The sequence below is a fragment of the Podarcis bocagei genome (assembly GCF_964188305.1).
Source record: "Podarcis bocagei genome assembly, chromosome: W".
Taxonomy (NCBI): domain Eukaryota; kingdom Metazoa; phylum Chordata; class Lepidosauria; order Squamata; family Lacertidae; genus Podarcis; species Podarcis bocagei.
This window is the reverse complement of record NC_138131.1, coordinates 57,355,851-57,373,892: the sequence shown is the minus strand read 5'-3', so window position 1 is coordinate 57,373,892 and position 18,042 is coordinate 57,355,851. Positions and strand designations below refer to the sequence as shown.

General features: G+C 47.1%; 1 pseudogene across 1 annotated transcript in view; it reads right to left on the bottom strand.

Moving 5' to 3' along the window:
- Positions 1–395: 395 nt before the first annotated feature.
- Positions 396–18,042, bottom strand: part of LOC308578115 (steroidogenic factor 1 pseudogene) — a 115,038-nt pseudogene continuing 97,391 nt past the window's right edge. Inside the window, exon 3 of the transcript in view lies at positions 396–1,168. The product of the transcript in view is annotated as a steroidogenic factor 1 pseudogene (transcript). The remainder of the gene's footprint in view (positions 1,169–18,042) is intronic.

Below are 18,042 nucleotides of genomic sequence, written 5' to 3'. Positions count from 1 at the left end.
TCATGACTAGTAGCCACTGTTCACCTTACACCCCACGCATTTGCCTAACCCTCCTTTTACTGTTATATCACATTTATATTCTACCTTGGCCTCCCCTCTATTTTATCCTCAAAACTACCGGTATGCTGTGAGGTACACACTGGTGTTAAGTTCGTCATCATTTCAGGACAGACTGCTAAGAGAATTTTGCTCCCAATCTACTGTTAACTTTTTCCTAGTCTGACACTCTAACCATTGAGCTCTGCACGTGCTCAAAGCAGGCCTCGCTCCAGCCAGCTCCAGCCACAGTTCAACCTTCCTCCTCACCACCCACCCCCACCCCCGGGACCAAACAAAGCAACCGCTGGAAACATGTCCAAGTCGGGGAGATGTAGGTCGTGGGAAGCCATTTCCTCTCAGGGTTCATCCCCCGCCCCGTGAAAAGCAACAGCCCCCCCCCTCACCTCCAGCTCTTTGAAGAAGATGCAGCTGCGTGCCCACTCCATGATGGCGAAGAGGGTCTGATCTGCCATCTTACACACGAGGCCAAAGGCGCTGAGCTTGTTGTGGAGGCCCTTGCTCTGCTCCTCCTGCAGGCAGGACAGGATGCAGGCCTTGACTTGCGCCTCGTCGGGCTCCTGTTCCAGCAACTTCAGGATCACGTCGGGTATGTCGGCCCCAGTGGCTGGGGAGCTGCCGCTGGGGTAGACCTCTGGGTAGGGGTACGGCGGGGCTGCCTCGTTTGGATGCATCACGTATGGGTCTGGGCACTTGGACTTGATGGTCCAGCTGGCGAAGGGCGGGTAGTGGTGACCCGAGGGCACCGGCATGGCCAGCGTGGGCGTCCCGTAGGAGCTGCACTCATAGTCGATGGGCGTCATGGCGGTGGAGCTGCTTATCCCGCTGCCACCGCCACCGCTGCCACTGCTGGAGCTGCTGCTGCTGGGCGGGGGTAGCCCCTTTGCCACCTCAGGCTGGTGGTGTTGGCTCAGGCCGTGCAGCGAGGCCGACAGCCCACCGGACTCCTCCGCCACCTGCACCGGGGACACGATGGGCGGCTGGGCCGCCGTCTCCAGTTTGAAGCTGTTGGCGTGGATCAGCGCCTTCTTCTGCTATTTCATGGCTCGGTCCTGCTTGTACATGGGCCTGAACCTGTTCCAGCCACCCCGCATACGGTTGGCACGCACGGCTGGAGGGAGGGAGGAGAAGAAGGGGCAAAGGGAGAGAAAGCGGGGAAAAGGCGTCAGACAAAATCCGGCCAGGAAGGCCCAGTGTTATGTATTGAAGTTCTCACCCTGGCCAACAGGGGTATTGTGTATATAGTTTTTACTCAGGTCCACGTAAGTTAATTTAGGGAAACCCTGGGCTGCTGTTACAATGTTGACAGCCGGGGACTTCCAGGGTGGTGCCATCAGCAATGGCGGACTCCCTCTGAACCGGAGGGACCAGCTCTGTGCGAAACGGGTCTTTTCCGCTGCGGCGAAGCGGGGACCCTTTCAGAAATCACAGGCGGATGAAGCCTGTGACCGTGGGACTCGGCGGGCACCTTTAGCGCCCCCCAACCCGCAAAGGAACCCACTAACGGGCTCCGATGCGAAGAGGGGGAAGTGGCGCAGTGCTGTGAGTCAACTGCTATTTCCGTGGAGCGAAGCCGCACAGCCGTTGCCGGAGAGCGCTGCCTTTTTCCTGGGAAAATTAGGCATCTAAAGTAATCACCCGTGAGTACTCAAACACTGAACAATTGGACTTCAAATAAGAACTGGCGATTAGAAAGGAATTGGACTTAAAAAATTATCTTAATTTGGTACTGAAACGGGAAGGTCTAAACAGGAAGTCAGCCTTCCGTTTCCTTGTAGTCAGAAGAAAGCAAAGACAACGTAAACTAGAGCTTAGAAAATTACTTTTAAAGGATTGGTTTTCACCATCTAAAAGTGTTGAACCCCCCTTCAGTAGCAGGAGAAGAAGGGTGATCTTTTTTGGACTGTTTAAACCTGCAGAAGTGAGTTTAAAGTAAAGTAACTTTCCACCGTCCTGACCCTGGAGCGGGGTGTCAGAATTGACGTTTTGAAGCTCATTGAGCAGAGACAAATGTTTTTGACAGATAGTTAAAAGAAGAGTAACATTGTGATTCCACTGTTTCCTTTCGCATTTTAAAGGAATAAATATTGACAGAATATCTTTTTAAAAAAGAAACTTTGTTGCTATTGTTCTTAAAAGAAAGAACAACCAGAAGCTTCCCCCTAGAAGCTGGGAAACTGTAACCAATTCTAGGGAGCTTGCAGCTGCCAGATTACAACCGTGGGAAAGGACTTGTGACCTTGCAGGACAATGTTTTCAGAAGCACTGTTGGGTGCTTTCTGTAAAATAAATGCCCTATTGGATCAGTTAAGTCAGAAGACGGATTTGATGACTAATGCAGCCAGAACATTTGAACAGGTAGTGGGAAATTATATGGAGCCCACCCAGGAACTTAAACAGGAGTGTGTCCTGACAGAGCAGATGATAGAAGAGGATGTTGCAGAATCTTGGGCGCCAGAGATGGAGGGACTTTTGGCCCAGCAGGAAAATGAGCCTTTGGATTTGACAAATGAACTTGGAAAAAAACAGATTTGGAAAGATAAAGTTTGGATTGACTTGGAAATGGGGGGTTGGACTGACCCCCCTATGCAGGGATGTTTGGACTTTCCGAGTCTGGCAATGGGCCGTCAGAGGTTTGGAGCTGTTGGGACTTCCAATTTTGAAGGGAATTTGAAACATGTTTTAAAATACCACATGGAGTCTAGTCTGGACTATGGGAAAGGGGCTGATTTGTTGAAAAGGGTCAAAAACACTACCAAGCTGGAGTTCCCACGAGTGAAAGGAAAATATGAAGAGCAGCTGCGGAAGGGACATGGAAGAGATTTGAAGGCCTCGGATATAAGATCACCAGGTTAATGTGCCAGACCAATGGGATAAAAAGGACTGACAATCCTGGGACCGGGGGGAGGGAACGCTGGAAGAAGTTTGGGTTGTTTTTATTCTCTTTTTTTATTATTAGAAATGTTTTATGAACGTTGGAAAAATGTTGAAATGAAATTACTTGGCTCTTGTAAAAATGCTTAAAGAATTAGGTAAAAAGGTAATGGTTATGAGAAGCTGGTAAAAATAAGATTTAAGTTTTAAGTTTTAAGGTTTTTTATAAGCTAAGATGAAAATAGAGTAAGGTAATGTAATGACAGAATATTATGAATTATGGAAAGGATTTGCTGTGACAATTATTAATCAAGATATAAGAGATGGGAGGAGGAGGAGGTCATGGAAAGAAGGTAATGAAAGTGGAGAATTTGAAAATGATGGTTTTATTTTTTTCTTTTTCTTTTTCTGTTTTCTGTTTTTGTCTTTTTTCTTTGTAATTTTTTTTTAAAAATCTTTTTTCAATAAATATCATTAAAAAAAAATACAATGTTGACAGCTGGCTGCCTATAAAAGCAAGCCGGCTGAGCTGTTTGCTGTTCAGTTCAGTTCCAGCTTACTTACTTATAAAGAACTACTTGGAGAAATCTCTTGTGCTGTCTGTTATGTCCACCCACTATTTAATACTGGTGACGGGGATGGGATCAGATGGACATCAGAGCACAGCCACATTTGGACACTCACTGAGCAAAATCACTGAACAGAACCCAATTCAGAGCTGACCATACTGGCTAGAGCACTGTGTTCCATCCATCGCCCACCACGTCGGCATCGGAACCATGGCTTCACTCGTGCCTCTACTGCCATTTGCCCCAGCCTCTGAATCATGGGACTCCTATCTTGCTCGGTTCGGCTGCTGCCTCCAAGCAAACGAGCTGACGGAAGGGTCAGAGGAGCGTAAGTGGGGCCTATTCCTCAGCCTCTGCGAGCCCAATGTTTTCGAGACGGCCCGAGTTTTGGTCGCGCCACTAGCAGTCCAGGCAGCGCCATGGGACGTGCTAAAAGAGAAGCTAAAAAACCACTACGCCCCGAAGCCATCCAAAATTGCTGTCATAGTGGCATAGTGATTAGTTTACTAGAACCTGGGAGAGACCTGGGTTCAAATCCTCCCACTCGGCCTTGAAGCTCCCTGGGTGTGGCATTAGAGGCCAGCCCATAGAAACCAACTCCTAGGGGTCGAGGTCCCTTTGCCCACCCCCTAACAAAATATTTGAGGGGGACAGTTCCCCCCCCGGCTGATGGGCTTTGCTACTCAAGTGATGTGATGTGTGTGCAGGAAGGGGCTTACCTGCCCTCCCACAATATTTCATATAAGTTTGCCCCCTGGACTGCTTGTCACCCTAGCCTACCTCACAGGGTTGTCGTTGGGATTAGATTGCGCCACTCTGGACGCTACGTGGATGTCACATTGAGCTTCTCCGAGGAAAAGAGGAGATATAAATGCAAGTAATGAATGAAAAAATAGCATCCAACCAGGGAGTTGTGTTGGAATGTGTGCCCCTCCTTCTCTTTCGTTCCCTTTTTCATGCACCCATTTGCTCCACGCAGAATAATAGAAGAACATAAGAACGTGAGGCAGCTGCCTTTTGCCAAGTCAGAGACTCCTGGTCTATAGAGCTCGGAATTGTCTACACTGACTGGCAGCATCTCCTCATGAGTCTTCTCCCAGCCCTGCTTGCTGGAGATGTCCCTGTGGACTCAGCCTGGGACCTTCTGAACTATAGCCCTTCTCCGCCCCTCGCGGCGACCCCTGGTGGATAAAGCCACGTGAAGGCAAGGCATCACAGGGTATGGGCACTCTGCATGCACTCAAAGGCACTGCAATGGTATTGCTAGAGAGTGTTGCGATGGGATTCAATCGGGAAGGGAGAACCCTGTACCTCTGCCACCTTAAGCTCCTTGGAGAACGAGGTGGGATATAAATGCAAACAAAGAAATATTTTGGACTACAACTCCCATCAACCACCATCAGCTGGGGCTGATGGGAATTGTAGCTCAGAAACCTCCAGGATGAGGCCCAAGGTTTCATCACACCTGCTCCGCCAAGGCACAGAACAGAAGAATCTGGCGGACACTGGTGCCCATCTAACTCACCGGCATTGTCTGCTTGCTGGCAGCAGCTCTCCGGCCAAGGGTCCTTTTAAGGGGGGGGTGCCAGGGATTGAACCTGGAGCCTTTGGCATGCAAAGTGGGGGCACTTCACCACCGAGCAGATCTCCCCCCCCCCCATGGCGCCTGCTATCAGAGGGGTTCCAGCCAGCCAGGTTCTGCACAATGGGCGTGCCCAATGGACTCCAGTGAGTCGGGACCGTGGCCGAGACACTCGGTACTGCTCAGGATAGGAGGCTATTTCCTTGCAACGGTAGAAAAAGCTGAGCACCTGCCGGACTAAATGTCCGGACTGCTGGGATTTAAACAAAAAACAAATCTTAATATTATTTTTATTCCTTTCCCCTGGGATCTTTGGAAAGGGAAGTGTCTGCTAGGGTTAGAACTTTTTTACAACCTCATGTTCCTGTAGCTTAGTTAGATGAACTTTTGCCTAAAAACAAAGGAATGAACTGTCATTTCCAAACCTTTTGAAAAAAGGTCACCCTGAAATCAATACATCGATTTTTGTTTATGTAACTGTATAATGTATTATGCATAGCATGTATACAGGAAAAATAGAGAATGCAAATTTTCTAATACATGTACAATGTTTTATACATGGTTCATCACTTCTATTGCTGAGAATAAATTGAGGATCTTGTGTGACATTGTAATGATTATGATTATGATTATAATTATACCCTGCCCATCCAGCTGGGTTTCTCCAACCACAATTGTATATTGCCACAGAAAGAAATATTAAAAATTAAGAAGTTTAGTTGTTTGCCCAAAAATCTTTCCCTATAGACCAATATTTGGATTCTTCTTGAACATTCGCCACAGTTTTAGGAAGTTCCAGGCAGCTGTAAAAGTTATAAACAGTTCCATGAAGTTTTTAAAAGTGCTGATAGTTATGAGTAGTAACTTTACATATACAGTGTTTCCAACTTTTCATTTCAGGGCAACCTTTTTCCATAACTGAGAATAATTAGTCCCTTTTTCAGTGTTTTTAAGCAAAAGTGCATCCCATTATGATACAGGAAATTGGTATACCCCTAGTGCCCAAACAAACACACAGACACGCCTTCTTGGCACTGCCTGCTTTCATCCACATGCCTTGGGATATGTGTAGAGGGTGCTTCTGAGCATGTACAAAGTATCTCCCGCACACATACACGAAAACCCTATCTCCACTGGCTTATCACACAGCTCACCCATAAGCATGTCTGAGTCTGTATGTGCAACTGGAGATGGTGAAGGGATCTTAACACTCTTAACAAAATTTGAAAATTACAATGGGTAGAGGAGGGAAAGGATTAGATTTTAATTATACTCTATATTGCTTAATCATTGGTTATCAATGGATCTATGGAACCCCTCAAAAAGATATGGGAACTATATATTTGCACACAAATATGGGGATATTTTTTGGGAAGGACGGGAATAAAATTTGGGAATCACAGTTCTTAAAATCTGCTTCCAGATTTCTTTGGGAAAACTCCTTGAAATTATTTCACAGATGGCATTGCACTCCTTTGCAAATGTCAAAAGTATTTCTTTCTTTATCACCTACTAGTTGGAGGGACTGCAATAAACTTCGTACATATTATCATTTACTGTAATTTGGTGCAAGATTTTTGGAATTTATTCTTGACATGAATGATAAATATTGCTAAAGAAACTATTGTTCGTTGCCCAAAATTAATGTTACTGAATATTTTTGATGATACAAATGTAAATATATTGTCAAAAGAATTGGTCTTATATATGACATTGGCAGCATGAATAAGACAGTTTAAGCATATAATGCCAACTGTGGCTCAACTGGCTGCCACTTAGTTTTCAGGCCCAATTCAGTGCTGGTTTTGACCTATAAAGCCTTAAATGGCTCAGGAGCACCACTCCTCAAGGACCGCTTCTATCCATAAGCTCTGAGGCCCTTTTTCATGTGGCTCCTCCACGAGAGATCCAGAGGGCGGCAAGATGAGAAGGGGCCTTTCCTGTGGTGACTCCCCACTTGTGGGATACTCTCCCCATGGGGGGCTAGCCTGGTGCTATCTCTACATATCTTTAAGTGCCAGGCAAAAACATTCCTCTTCAGCCAGGCCTTTGGCTAATTTTCTTATGTTTGTAGATATTCTGTAAGCCACCCAAAGTGGCTGGGGAAACCAAACCAGATGGGTGGGGTATAATTATCATCATCATCATCATCATCTGTGGCCTTTTAAACTGTGGGGGAACGTTGTTTTTTAATTGTTACTAAGGGATGTATTTTTTGTGATTTTATATTGTACACTGCCCTGTGATCCTCGGATGAAGGGCAGTCTAGAAATGTAATTAATTAATTAAATAATAATAATAATAATAATAATAATAATAATAATAATAATAATAATAATAATAATAATAATAATTGCAACTCAGTGGAACACAGCCCAAAATCTTACACTGGACACTTTGTACCACACACTCTGGAATACAGCTTTAATGGAGAGAAGCACACATATCTGAGATTTTGAAGACGAGTAGAACCTCCGGACACTTTATATGATTTGGCATTCCTTTATGACATAGGCAACAGAACCATCATTTTCAAGACAACCCTCATCGCAAGCCTGGCAACTATGGAACTAGCCTTAATGATCTGATAAAATTGGTAGTCTTTACTTGGGCTTTGTTGGGAGGAAGCCAAAGGGTCGTCTAGCCCAACCCTCGCAGTGCAGGAATCACAACTACGGAACCCCTGACAGGTGGCTCTCCAACCTCTGCTTCAAAGCCTCCGAGGAAGGAGAGACCATCACCTCCTGCGGGAGACCCTTCCACTGTCGAACAGCTTGGGCTGCCAGAAATTTCTTCCTGGTGCTGAGTCTGAATGTTATGTACTGAGTTGAATAGGATCCAAACTGAAGCAGTCTGATTGGTCCTAGAACAATAGGATCCAAATTGCAGCAGTCTGATTAGTCCTAGAACAATAGGATTCAGAATGCAGCAGTCTGATTGGTCCTAGAACAATGCAGCAGGAACCACCCAATCCTGCTCCAGATAGAAGTGAATCCACAACCTGATTGGCTTACAGTAGATTTCCGGAATTAGCCAATCATGTGCAGCCCATTGTGTAAATAATGTATATAAAGCAGATACTTTGAGGGGACATTCATTCATTCCTCCTCACCACTATGAGCTGAATAAAGAGCATGAAATCACTTTGCGACTCTGAGTATATTTCACTGGCGACGAAGGTGGGATCCTGCTGAGCTGACTGCCACACACAGCACCGCAGCACCGCCACCTGCCACACCGCTGCCTCGCACCGTGTATCCAGGCTTCAGCTCCGGGACACAAGGAACTCAGAATGGCAACCGACAGCAGCTTCTCGCTGTTCAACCCAGCATCTGGAGACTGGAAAGCGTACGCCTCCCGTTTCACCTTCCTTCTAGAAGCCCTCTCTCTGCGGAGAGGAGACATTTGAAATCACCCGGGCTCTCCTTGCACCTGAAGACGTCGCTACTGTTCCATACAAAACAATAATGGAACAGCTGAAGGGGCACTTTTCCCCACAGCCCTCAGTGGTGGCTCGTCGAAATGCCTTCTATGCAAAGCGGCAAGCCCCTGGGGAAACCATAACTGGATTTGTGACCTCTCTCCGCCAAGCTGCCCGGTTCTGCAACTTCTCAGAGCTGGAGAACATGCTTCGTGACCACCTCGTCGGTGGCCTGAAGGATGAGAAGCTGCAACGACGCCTCTATGCCAAGAAGGACCTAACGTTCCAGGTCGCTCTGGAGGAGGCCCTGGCAACGGAAGCTGCCAAGAGGTCGACGCAAGAGGCACGGCCGAGCCTGCCACCCCAACCGAGGGTCCACCATGAAGACCTCACTGACGACTCAGAATCTGACAGGGAGGAGGTGCACCGAGTACAGCAGCGCACTCAAGCAGCCCACATACCACAGCTGCCTCGACGAGAAGGAGGGAACTGCGCAAGCTGCGGGGAAAGTCACGAGAGGAGGACCTGCCGTTTCCGCAATGCAGAGTGCAGGCAGTGCAGAAAATTGGGACACATCGCCCGGGTGTGTCGAGCTCGGCCCACCCGAGGCCAGGCATCAGATGACCAATCCAAGAGCCCCAGGTCCCAGGGCCCAACGCACCAAGGCAACTCTACGGAGCTCACGGACTTCCAGGTATACCAGTTGCCCCACCCCAACGTAGAGAAAATTTATGTAGAGGTACAGATAGAGGGGGCCCCATGCCGCATGGAGCTTGACACGGGTTCAACTCTATCCATAATCTCGGCAAGGACCTTAAGGAAACTGTGTCCTACTGGGGGTCCCAAACTCAGGCCGGCCCCATTCACCCTCCGGGACTTCCAGAAACGTAAGGTCCCCACAATGGGGGTGGGGACCTTCAGGGTGCAATACCTGTTGTTATTGCAGAGTCCTGTGCACAACGGAATGATGAGCAGTACGTGCCACATGCTTAAAGTTGCTTTATTTTCAGTTCAAAGTGGAGAAATTACAAACATGCATCTTGCCTCTGCGGGAGCAGAGAAGCAACCGTCCTTCTCCTCGGAATGAAGAACACCGAGAGAACAGTGAAAAACAGGAAACCAGTGTACGTCACATCCAGCCTCCCATTCCCGTGGGAAAACCCAACAGTGCTCTGACTGTGGAATGTAAACATTGTCTTGTGACTGGCACTTCGCTGCACAGTGAAGAGAGCAGAAACCAACATCCTCCCCCTTTCTGTGAACATCACTGGGCAGCGTGTTCGTACAGTATCAGTACAAACCCAACTTCTGTACATAGGTACAGTGTTGATCCCTTGATACAATCTTGGACAATACATCAGCAGGAATTTCATTACCTGGCATATAGGACACCGTTACGAGTCCCTTCTGAATATGTTCCCTAGCATGTTGCACCTTCAATTGCAAGTGCTTCGTGCTTTGCTTACAACCTTCCGAATTCAGCAAAGCCAAACATGCTTTGTTGTCCTGGTAAACCTGGATTGGACATTTGACAGGAATTTTCATGTCTTTGCACAATTGTAACAACCATTCACAATCCTTAAGTGAATAAGACAGTGCATTCAGTTCAGCTTCACAAGTACTTAAGCTAATTGTTGTTTGCTTCTTGCATGACCAATCAAATAGACCCTGATTGTACATGTAGCAAACTCCAGACGTACTTTTCCTGTCTGTAGTGTCACTTCCAAAACTTGCATCTGCAAAAATTTCAAGACCACCAGACTTCTGATTGTTAAATCTCAGTCTGTAATGCATAGTGCCTTTCAAGTAGCGTGCTATGCGTTTCAGAGCTTTCCAATCCTTAACAGTAGGATTGTTAACTTGTCTGCTTAGCAAATTACAGCTAACAGCAATGTCAGGTCTTGAACATCTGGCAATGAAGTTTAGCTTGCCTAGCACACTTCTGTACAGTGTAGTGTCAGAAAATGCTTCTTCAGTGTCTTCTACCTGATAACCTGTTGTCATCGGTGTGTCTACAGGGTTAGCATCCATCAGGTTCAGTTTGCTTAACACATCAGCAATTTTCCGTGACTGGTGTACTAGAATGTTACCACTTTGATCTCTTTCTATTTCCAGAGATAGGTAGTTGTTTACCTCACCAAGACCTTTCATGTCAAAGTGCTCTTTTAGTTGAGCTAGGGCGTTATTGTACATTGTGACATCTTTCCAAAGGAATAAAATATCATCAACATAAAACAAACAATACAGCTTCTTTTGCCCCTCCTCTTTGACAAATACACATGGATCAGCTTTCCCTTGCTGAAAACCTAGAGAAAACAATGCTTCAGTGAGTTTTGTGTGCCAGCACCGTGCACTTTGTTTGAGACCATAAAGGGACTTCTTCAGAGCACAAACAAATCCCTGTTTTACCTGTACGCCATCAGGTGGAAGCATATAAAGTGATTCACCCAGAGATCCGTACAAAAATGCTGTATTTACATCGTGGTGACTAATGTGTAGATTCTCCTCTGCAGCTAGCTTGAGCATGAGTCTAATGCTCTCATATCTCACAGTGGGTGAGTAGGTCTCGTGATAGTCTTCACCTGGTACCTGTGCAAAACCTCTGGCTACCAATCTGGCTTGGTGTCTGACTATCTTGCCATTCTGATCAGTCTTCGCTTTGAAGACCCATTTGCTTCCAAGCAGTTTCATTCCTGGAACTACTGGAACTAGCTCCCAAGTTTTGTTCCTTTCTAAGGAATCAAGCTCAGCCTTCATAGCATTTAACCATGGCTCAGCTTCCTTAGAATCCAAATCCTGGATTTCTTGGAAACTTGAAGGTTCAAAAACCTTCTTGGAGCTTTTAACAGCTGCTACTGCTGTCTTAGCAAATTCATCAGCAAATCTCTTTGGAGGTCTGCCTTTTGTGGCTCTTTGTGACCTGCAAATCAGCCTTTGGTCTTCAACACTTTCCTCTTCCTTCTTAGGAGAAAAGTGGCCTATTGTGAACAATGGTTCTTCCAATTCCTGATCAGAGCTTTCAGAGGGTCGCATAGAGGCTTTCGCACTCTTGAAATCCTCTGAATTATCAGATTCAGTTTCAGACTCAGAATCAGAACCTTCATCAGTGGGTGTGGGTTGCTGTTTCTTATCCTCAGTCTCATCACTGTCATCAGGATAACATTGAAAAATTCCCACATTCTCCCCCCACTTGGCATTGTACTCAACACTTCTTGTGAGCTTAATTGTCTTAGAGTCAGTCATCATTATTCTGTAAGAACCTTTCTGATAACCTAGAAAGATACCATGCAATCCACGTTTGCCTAACTTGGAGCTTTGTGGTGAGTGAACCCACATATCAGAACCAAAAATTTTCATGTGTTTGATGTACGGTTTCTTGCCAAACATCTTCTCATACGGGGTACAACCAATCGCTGAAGATAACCTACGATTGTAACTGTAAACAAAACACGAGAGAGATTCGGCCCAATAACTCTCTGGAAGATTGACATGAGCCAACAGTGTGACGCGGCAGCTAAAAAAGCCAATGCAATTCTGGGCTGCATCAATAGGAGTATAGCATCTAGATCAAGGGAAGTAATAGTGCCACTGTATTCTGCTCTGGTCAGACCACACCTGGAGTACTGTGTTCAGTTCTGGGCACCACAATTCAAGAAGGACACTGACAAACTGGAACGTGTCCAGAGGAGGGCAACCAAAATGGTCAAAGGCCTGGAAACGATGCCTTATGAGGAACGGCTAAGGGAGCTGGGCATGTTTAGCCTGGAGAAGAGGAGGTTAAGGGGTGATATGATAGCCATGTTCAAATATATAAAAGGATGTCACATAGAGGAGGGAGAAAGGTTGTTTTCTGCTGCTCCAGAGAAGCGGACACGGAGCAATGGATCCAAACTACAAGAAAGAAGATTCCACCTAAACATTAGGAAGAACTTCCTGACAGTAAGAGCTGTTCGACAGTGGAATTTGCTGCCAAGGAGTGTGGTGGAGTCTCCTACTTTGGAGGTCTTTAAGCAGAGGCTTGACAACCATATGTCAGGAGTGCTCTGATGGTGTTTCCTGCTTGGCAGGGGGTTGGACTCGATGGCCCTTGTGGTCTCTTCCAACTCTATGATTCTATGATTCTATGATTGGCATCATGCAGCAAGGTTTTTAACCCTTGAAGCAATGTCTGATTTGCCCTTTCGCAAAGTCCATTCTGCCATGGCGAGCGAGGACTGGACAAATCGTGTTGAATTCCTTTCTCAGTCAGAAAAGCTTCAAACTGCTGAGAAGTGAATTCTCCCCCGCGATCAGTGAAAAGAGTTTTTATCTTCTTACCATGCACATTCTCTAACCAAGCACAGAATTCCTTAAACCTTGGAAAAGCCTCTGATTTCTGCTTGAGATTGTACACATAAATATACCTGGAAAATGCATCAATGAGAACCATGAAGAACCTATTGCCACCCAAAGAGGGCGATAGTGGACCAACTAAATCAGCATGAACAATCTGGTATGGTTCTGTAGCTTGCCTACTAGACACCTTACCTTTCGCAGCCATTTTCACCTTGTTTGCTGCGCATGCCTTGCACTTCATGTGGTACCTGCAGGGTTTAATAGTCATACCTTCAACCAAGGTAGGCATTTTAGATACTGCCTCAAAATGCAAATGACCAAATTTCCTGTGAAAATCATGAATACATCCTGCATGCAAACTTTTGTTAGAACCTGCAATGCAACAAGTCTCATTCTGCACAACATCATCATAATACAAAACAAACAAACGATCAACATTTTCAGCATGCAATACATAATCGTCTTTCTTTGTGATGGTGCATTTCTTGTTCTTGAAGGAAACGTCAATGTTCCGTTCATTCAGCTGCATCACACTTAGATGATTGTGTGTGGCATCTGGAACGTACAGTACATCCTGTATCTCTAAGTCCAAACTGTGAAGAACAACAGTTCCGTAGCCTTGACTGGGGATCGTGTGGTCATCCGCCTGGTGAATCGCACCTTCCTGCGGTGTGAAAGACACGAACAGTCTCTTATCGTTGCACATGTGGTGGGTAGCTGCTGAATCAACAACGAAGAAAGATCTTGACGTCTTTTGGACCTTTGCAACCTTTGGAGTGAAGTGTGAGACCATTGCCTTGTGCTGCGTTGTCCTGGACATTGGACCTTTGCCTTTGCTTTGGCCTTTTCCACACGATGAGCTTCCGCTGCACTGCTCTGTCTTGGCCCTGGGATATCTGCATTCCCTCTTCATATGGCCTCGACGTCCACACGAGTAGCATTTCACTGCCTTCAAAGCTTTGGCGCCCTCTGGTGGTTCCACTGCACTCTGGGATGACGTCTGTGAAGACTCCCCCTTACCCATGCAGCTAGCACCCCGGCGGTCTGCTTCATTCTGGATCACGGCAGTAACATAGGCTACTGTGAGCTGAGCAGTTGGCTGAACAGCAATCTGAGTGGCAACGGACTCCCAACTTGGACCCAAAGAATGTAGTATCATGAAGGAATACACAGCCTCTGGAAAGTTGAGTCCTCTCTGTTGCAACTCGTGTCTCAGATTCTGCATCTCCATCAGGTGTGTACGCACATCTCCACCTTCAGCAAGAGCCATACCATGCAGCTTGGCATAATAGTACATTGAGGAACCAGCTTCTGTCCTCAAGTGAGCCTCTCTTAAAGTGTCCCAAATTTGTCTGGCTGTGGTCTTTCCACGCAACATAGAATCATAGAATCATAGAATCATAGAATCATAGAGTTGGAAGAGACCACAAGGGCCATCGAGTCCAACCCCCTGCCAAGCAGGAAACACCATCAGAGCACTCCTGACATATGGTTGTCAAGCCTCTGCTTAAAGACCTCCAAAGTAGGAGACTCCACCACACTCCTTGGCAGCAAATTCCACTGTCGAACAGCTCTTACTGTCAGGAAGTTCTTCCTAATGTTTAGGTGGAATCTTCTTTCTTGTAGTTTGGATCCATTGCTCCGTGTCCGCTTCTCTGGAGCAGCAGAAAACAACCTTTCTCCCTCCTCTATGTGACATCCTTTTATATATTTGAACATGGCTATCATATCACCCCTTAACCTCCTCTTCTCCAGGCTAAACATGCCCAGCTCCCTTAGCCGTTCCTCATAAGGCATCGTTTCCAGGCCTTTGACCATTTTGGTTGCCCTCCTCTGCACACGTTCCAGTTTGTCAGTGTCCTTCTTGAACTGTGGTGCCCAGAACTGGACACAGTACTCCAGGTGAGGTCTGACCAGAGCAGAATAGAGTGGCACTATTACTTCCCTTGATCTAGATGCTATACTCCTATTGATGAGGCCCAGAATTGCATTGGCTTTTTTAGCTGCCGCGTCACACTGTTGGCTCATGTCAAGTTTGTGGTCAACCAAGACTCCTAGATCCTTTTCACATGTACTGCTCTCAAGCCAGGTGTCCCCCATCTTGTATTTGTGCCTCTCATTTTTTTTGCCCAAGTGCAATACTTTACATTTCTCCCTGTTAAAATTCATCTTGTTTGTTTTTGCCCAGTTCTCTAATCTGTCAAGGTCGTTTTGAAGTGTGATCCTGTCCTCTGGGGTGTTAGCCACCCCTCCCAGTTTGGTGTCATCTGCAAATTTGATCAGGATGCCCTTGAGTCCATCATCCAAGTCGTTGATAAAGATGTTGAATAAGACCGGGCCCAAGACAGAACCCTGTGGCACCCCACTAGTCACTCTTCTCCAGGATGAAGAGGAACCATTGATGAGCACCCTTTGGGTTCGGTCAGTCAGCCAGTTACAAATCCACTGAGTGGTAGCATAGTCAAGACCACATTTTACCAGCTTCTTTACAAGAATGCCTTGCTGAAATCAAGGTAGGCTACATCCACTGTGTTCCCTTCATCTACCAGGCTTGTAATTCTGTCAAAAAACGAGATCAGGTTAGTCTGACATGACTTATTTTTCAGAAATCCATGCTGACTATTGGTGATCACAGCATTCCTTTCTAGGTGCTCACAGACTGTTTGCTTAATGATCTGCTCCAGAATCTTCCCTGGTATTGATGTCAGACTGACTGGGCGATAATTATTTGGGTCCTCTCTTTTCCCCTTTTTGAAAATAGGGACAACATTTGCCCTCCTCCAGTCTGCCGGGACTTCGCCTGTTCTCCAGGAATTCTCAAAGATGACTGCCAGTGATTCTGAGATCACATCTGCCAGTTCTTTTAATACTCTTGGATGCAGTTCATCTGGCCCTGGAGACTTGAATACATCTAAACTAGCCAAGTATTCTTGTACTATCTCCTGAGTTATTCTGGGCTGTGTTTCCTTTGCTGAATCATTTGCTCTTCTGGGGATACTATCAACGTAAGTGTTCCCCTTGCTTTGGAATCATTAGTAGCCCATTCATCTGTAATTGGAGCTGGGGGGTTGTCTGTAATAACATTAAACAGACGTTGCTTCCGCAGAACAGTCTCTGCATAAAGTACCCAGTCCGTATAATTTTTCTTATTGAGCTTAGGAATCCCAAAAGCTTCAGCCAGCTTTGCATTAGCCATCTCCGCTGCTGTAATCAAGCTGCGTCACAGTACAGCTGCTTCCAAAAGCACTTGTGAAAAGTACTTTCGCTTTCCCAGCCACCAAGCCTGTGAGCTTGTGCCTTTGCCTGTATCGCGGCAAAACGGCTTTAAAAGTACAAAGTCCAGCCATAAAACCATAAACTAGAAGCTGGCAGGCTGCCCGGAGCATGAGCACATACCTTCATCAATCAAACTTGACGCGCAGAGCAGATAACGCGATCCGTTTCTCTGTACCTCTGCCGGCATTCCGACTCGGCTTCTGGAGTCTCCATTCTTCAGTTTGATTTACGTCTTTCTGGGCCCATAACCAAAAATGTTGTTATTGCAGAGTCCTGTGCACAACGGAATGATGAGCAGTACGTGCCACATGCTTAAAGTTGCTTTATTTTCAGTTCAAAGTGGAGAAATTACAAACATGCATCTTGCCTCTGCGGGAGCAGAGAAGCAACCGTCCTTCTCCTCGGAATGAAGAACACCGAGAGAACAGTGAAAAACAGGAAACCAGTGTACGTCACATCCAGCCTCCCATTCCCGTGGGAAAACCCAACAGTGCTCTGACTGTGGAATGTAAACATTGTCTTGTGACAAGCACTTCGCTGCACAGTGAAGAGAGCAGAAACCAACAATACCGAGGGCGGACGCGGCAACTGGACTTGCTCGTGGTCAAGGGCCCCTACATTAGCTTACTGGGATTGGCATGGTTTGGACCACTGGGGCTAGCCATCACTGGGGTGAACCACACTACCTTACAAGTGGACGTGGACGCCATCTGCAAGGAATTTCCAGGGGTTTTCGATGGAAAATTGGGACAGTATACGCCCCCCCCCATTGCTCTACAGCTTGACCCCGCAGTACGACCGGTCAGGCTCAAGGCCCGCCGGGTCCCGTTCGCCCTGAAACCCCGTATAGACGAGGAATTGGAAAGGCTCGTGGAGCAAGGAGTGCTGGAGCCGGTGCCTAATGCCCCCTGGGAAACCCCAATCGTCACACCCGTCAAGCCTAATGGTTCGGTGCGCATCTGCGCAGACTACAAATGTACCATAAACAAGGCCCTCATGGCCCACGCATACCCAGTGCCAGTGGTCAGCCATGTCCTTGCCACCCTGGCTGGGTCGAATTTTTTTTCGCAAGCTGGACTTGGCCCAAGCATATCAACAGCTGCCAGTAGATGAGGCCACAGCAGAGGCACAGACGATTGTGACGCACAGAGGAGCGTTCAGGGTAAAGCGGCTGCAATTTGGTGTCAGCGTGGCACCAGGCATATTCCAGAATCTAATGGACTCGCTCCTTAAAGGGATTCCTGGCGTCACCCCCTTCTTTGATGATGTGTTGATTGCCGGGCCCACACCAGAGGAGTTTGAGGACCGCCTCCGCACCGTTCTGCACCGTTTCCAGATGGCGGGTCTCAAGGTGAAGCGGGAAAAATGTCTACTAGGAGTGCCTCAGGTGGACTTTCTGGGATTTATGGTGGACGCAGAAGGAGTCCACCCGACTGGGGACAAGGTACGGGCCATCTGTGATGCCCCAGCACCCAAGAGCAAGACTGAACTTCAGGCCTTCTTGGGACTATTGAACTTTTACCATTCCTTCCTTCCCCACAAGGCGGCGGTAGCAGAGCCCCTACACAGACTCCTGGACAAGCGGGCCCCTTGGGTGTGGGGCCAGCGCCAGGAGGCCGCATTCCAGGCAGTCAAGGACTTGCTTGTCTCAAACTCGGTCTTGGCACACTTCGACGAGAGGCTGCCGGTGGTGCTAGCATGCGACGCCTCACCCTATGGCATTGGCGCTGTCCTGGGACACCAACTCCTGGATGGAAGAGAGGTACCAGTGGCATACTTTTCCCAGACACTCAACGCAACTGAGCGGAACTACTCGCAAATAGACAAGGAGGGTCTGGCAATCGAGAAGGGAGTAAAAAAATTCCATGATTTCTTGTACGGGCGGCCCTTCACCGTGGTGACTGACCACAAGCCGTTGCTTGGCTTGT